Source organism: Prunus dulcis, chromosome 6 (genome assembly GCF_902201215.1).
Source record: "Prunus dulcis chromosome 6, ALMONDv2, whole genome shotgun sequence".
Lineage (NCBI taxonomy): Eukaryota > Viridiplantae > Streptophyta > Magnoliopsida > Rosales > Rosaceae > Prunus > Prunus dulcis.
In genome coordinates, this window is record NC_047655.1 from 12,707,555 (window position 1) to 12,712,987 (window position 5,433).

Below are 5,433 nucleotides of genomic sequence, written 5' to 3' on the forward strand. Positions count from 1 at the left end.
AGAGAAGGGGAAAGAGAATTGACTGGGGCAATTGAGGGGTGGCTAGGCTAGCGAGGGAGGAGGATGGTGTTTGAGCTGGGCTGTCGGGACATCCTGTGGGAAGGGTAGGTGTTGTTGGGGGAGGGGTTGGGTATGGGGGCTGTTGGGTTTTGTTTTTAGGGTTATTAGTTAAAAGGCTTATTTACTGTAGCATCCCCTAAAACTTCGATCAAATCTCACTTAATCCCCCCAAAAGTTAAAATGACCCACTTAACCTTCTTGACCGTGGTTTTGTGTTCCACTTCCCCTCACCGTTAACGCCATCCAAAAGATCTTCAAAAAAGCTGACGTGGCAGGGTCATTATGGTAAAAGCACCTATGATGGCCAATTAATGACCGTAGTTAGCATCCTACGTGGCATAGTGGACCCCACAGGCATTGAAAATCCTAATCTAAGGGACTGAGTTCGTAGATTCTGGCAAAAGAAGAACCTTCTCAGTCAATATAATTTAGGGATTAGGGTTTGGATTGTATAATCGAAGCGAATATTGCAGAAGAGTGAAATCAGAAGAATCGACATCTCGGCATTGCGCAAAAATTGGAGAGATTGAAAAGGACAATGACGGTGCCGAGAGAGAAAGGAGGTTCTCAACCTGAGTACGGTAAGTGGCCTTTTGCTTGAAATGGAATCGACAAAAGCGAGAGATTTATAAAGTGTGGTCCAGGTTTAAGCTTCTTTATTGTTTGGTTACTTTGTTGGGTCGGGTCCAAAGGTGTTGAGTTAGATTAGTCTGGAACAAAAAATTGTTGTGGTCCCCTATGTGTTGTTGTTATGTCTTCTTGTTTACTAGCTATTTAAAGGTTTTTAGTGCTTTAAACATGTTAGTTGCATTTGAATCTTGCTCCATGTTTGTCTATTGGTAGTTTGGTGGTTGTGTTGTCCTTTTTAAACTATACATATGACTAGGCAGTGGTTAAACTATACATATGACTAGGCGGTGGTTAAAGTGTATTTTTTAATGTTATGTTGTGCAGATGACAAAGGAATAGTCACATTTGAAGTACACCATGGAGGTAGAATGGTAAAGTCCCCAAACCGCAATGAGTGGTGGTTTTATGTGGTGGGGGGGGGGGGGGGTTGTTGATTATTTGGGGGGGGGGGGGTGGGGGGGGGGGGGTGTTGTTGATTATTTGGACAGGTGTTTTTTGGACTACACAAATTTGTTAGAGATATATGCGTATGCAAAAGAGCTTGGGTTCCATGATCAAGTGGTTGTGACAGGGATACAAAATGGTAAAAAAATGTGTATAGATAGCGATGCTCAGCTACTTGATTGGTGTAATTTGGTGTCTCCTAGCTTTCAAAGAGTGATTGTAATTTACTTGGAACACCCAATTGTTAATAATGTGGATGAATCTGCAGTGGCTTGGAGGGAGAAGGGTCCTATTGCAAGAAATCTAACTATTGAATATGAACAGTCTGGTTATGAGGGTATGTATGAGGAGGATGAGGATGATGGCATTGCTATTGATAAGGAGGACAAAGGTGATGAAGGCACTGTTCCTGAGGCTATACATGTGGAGGAAGAGGGTGATGAAGGTACTATTCATGAGGGTATAAATGGCTGAGGATAGGCATGAAGGTACTGTTCCTAAGGTATAAATGGGGCGAGGAGGGTGAAGAAGACTCTATTCCAGAGGGTATAAATGTGGAAAGGAGGGTGATGAAGGTACTGTTCCGAATGTTGTAAATGTGGAGGATGAGACTACATATGAAGAGGGAGAGATTGACAAAAGGGCTGAAAATGAGAGTAAAGACAGTGAAGACCCTGGATTTTATGACAATGCTTATGAGCAAAGTGATGATGAACAATGCTTGCTGGAGAAGGATGATAGAGCATTTGACAACTATGTTGATCATAATGCTCCAGATATTGATCCAACTGCAAATGAAGGAGAGAAATCAGATGACATGGCTGTAAGTGATGTTAATAGCTTGGATAGTAGCTCATGTGATAAGGTTGATATGCCTATGAGAAAAAGGAAGAGGGAATTGCCCAAGTTTGAAGATTTTAGGCCTGATACATATTTGAATAACAAAATATTTAAGCTTGGTCTAAGATTTCCCAGTGTCTATGTATTTAGGAAACCAATGAGAAACTATTCAGTATTCAACAAAAGGAAGATTAAGTTCTCCCAGAATGATAAAGATAAGGTTAGAGCAATTTGTGATGGGATCAAGAATGGAAAATGTCTATTGTTTGTTTATGCTTTAGCTGTAGATGGAAGTAGCATGGTTCAAATTAAGAGTTATGAAGAGGAGCACAATTCTGGGACTATTGAACGCACTATCTATGCTAACCCATCATGGTTAGCAGAGAGATATGCTACACAGTTGTCTAGAATAATAAATTGGGATGTAGGAGCTTTTAAGGAAATGGTGAATGAAGATTTATGTATTATAGCTTCAAGATCATAGATATACAGAGCAAGGCAAAAGGCAACTACTTTAAGTGAAGGGACTTACACAAAATAGTTTGAGACTCTTTGGGATTATGTTGAGGAGCTAAAAAGGCCAAATGTGGGAACTACTATAAAGATTAAGTCCAATTTGGAGGGTGACAAATCCAAATTTAAAGGATTAATATATTCTTGGCAGCTACAAAGAAAGGATTTATTGATACTTTGAGGCCAGTTGTTGGTTTGGATGCTTGTCACATCAAAGGGCAACGCCCTAACAATGGCATGTATCCAATAACTTATGCAGTGGCAGAGGCTGAGAATTATGCAACTTGGACTTGGTTTTTGGAATTCTTAGCTGTTGATATTGGCATTGAAAATAGCAATGGGTATGTGTTCATTACAGATAGACAAAAGGGCTTAATTGATACAGTGGGTGACATGTTCCCAAACTCTAAGCATAGGCATTGCCTTAAACATTTGCAAGTCAATTTTATACTTGCTAGCCATAGAGGATTAGTTTTGAAACAACATATGGCTGCAAGAAGTACAACTATACCTTGGTTTCAAGCAGAGATGAAAAAGCTCCAAGATTTGTCAGGACCAGCTTTTGATTGGTTGTCAAGGCTCGATCCAATGCAGTGGCGTAGATCTCACTTCTGAACACACTCAAAATGTGACATTCTCTTGAATAACATGTGTGAGGCATTCAACAAGTCTATCCTTGATGCTAGAGACAAGCCTATTATAACAATGCTTGAGAGGATCATATATCACATCTTGTTGATGGCAACTAGAAGAGAAGTTATGGAGAAATGAGCTCATGATGTGGGGCCAAGAGTTTTTGCAACTCTCGAGAAGCTTAAGAAGCAGTCAGCTTAGTGCATTCGAAGGCTTGCTGAGAGAGCAAATATGAGGTAAGCAGTCAACCATCTCAAGCATCTCAGTTTGAACAACCATCTCAATCATCTTTCCTTGAACAAGCCTATCAAGCATCTCAGTTTGAACAACCCTCTGAAGCTTCTCAGTTTGAACAAGCCTCTCAAGCTGCTTTGTTTGAACAAGCCTCCTAGTCTCAAGAACCAAATTCGTCTCAGCCTTTACAAGCTTCCCCATAAAGAGAAGTTAGGTTTAAGTCTGCAGTTAAGAGGATAGCCTTCTTGGCAAAAAGTTTCAGCCATGGAGATATTGAAAATCTCTGCTTTGTTTTTATGTTTTGCTATATCTTGGTGAACACATATGTTTTCGAGTAGAAACTGTCTGTTTGATATTTTATTGTCTACTTTTTTTTTTGGGATACAAACTATTCGGCATTGCCATGGATTAAACAGGTGCATATTTAGTCTACATGTGCATATTTAGTCTTTTGCATTTTGTTTTGGCATTGCCATGGATTAAACAGTGCATATTCAGTCTACAGGTGCATATTTAGTCTTTTGTATTTCGTTTTGGCATTGCCATGGTTTAAACATGTGCTTAGAAAGTCTTTTGAGTGATGTACAAGACTATATACAATTTATGTACAAGTTATTATCAATGGCAGCTCAAAATCTCTGAAAGGTTTCAAGAATTATTGGTGCTTACAAAAGTGTTTAGTCTTACATTACAAAAGGGCTTTGAAACCATTACATTTGCAAAATGCGATAGCCATCACATAAGACTCTCATCTCCCTAAATTGCTATTCAACTAGATACATTACACCACATTGACTACTACAAAAAGTGAAAAAGACGACTAGAAAACAACGACAGTAGATCAAAAAACCATCGTTGTGTTTGAAAAGACGACGATGATATAAAACCGCCGTGTATTAGTAACTTAAACAACTAAAAAATGGAGATTCCAATGGGTGTTTTTAAAAAACAATGCATCAAATTAAAAAAACGTCGTCTTATTGAAAAGGTTTTCTTTAGAGTTAAACTCTGATACCAAAAACAACGGCAGAAGCTATGAAACTATCGACGTAGAAAGTACAGATGACGGTGTGCAACAACAGCCGCCGTTTTTACTCCTTAATAAACACGACCATATTTTCGTAGTCGGCATCGTATAATTTCAAAAGAATCCACGTCGGTATATTAAAAAATACAGCAGTATTAAATCAATATACAACGACAGTAAAGATAAATTTATCAACTTATTATTTGGCAGTGTACTACGACAATATCTATAACTCTACTCTCCACATAAGTTTGTAGTAACCACGTAGGTTTGTTCAATTAATGACGTATAATAACACTTTACCATGTCGTGAAGTTAAAAGTACCGTCGTAAATCTAAACAACGGTGGCATAAACATAATAATAAACGTTGTAAATGCTACCCACGTCGGTTATTCATAACACGATGACGTTGTAATATACGAACCACGGCGGTGGATGCATTGCGACGTCTAACATAATCTAGGACGACATCATGTGTTGTGTAACGTCGTTGTAAAAGGATGCAACGTTGGTTATGTACATTTGTCATTTCATTTTTATATGTTTTTTAATATTCATAATAAATTCACAACAAATTCCAAAAAACAAACTGACAACTACCATGCACTCATTGAAAGATTGTCTCTCCCTAAAGCTTTAAAAAATGTAATTTTAAAAATATTTTTAAATGTATTTAAATACTAATATTCATAATATGTTTAAAAAAATCCGCAAAATAAACCGACAAATTCTATGCACTCATTGAGACAATATCTCCCCCCCTAAATGCCTAAAAATTTTAATTTTAGATTTCAAAATTACAAGTGATAACAAAAGTCAAAAAGATTTAGAGACAATGCACAATAGTCATTATACTTTCCATAACATAACCCTAAGGTTTATGTGATCCATTGGTGGTCATAAAATTCAAAATTATTTAATCCAGATTTTAGCCTACTAATAATATAGAAGGCATTTTTATAGAAGCGACGTAACAATTACTTACAACGGCGGCAGTTTACCTTAACCGTTGTCATAAATGTACAATTAAACGACCACTGGTTTGTATTT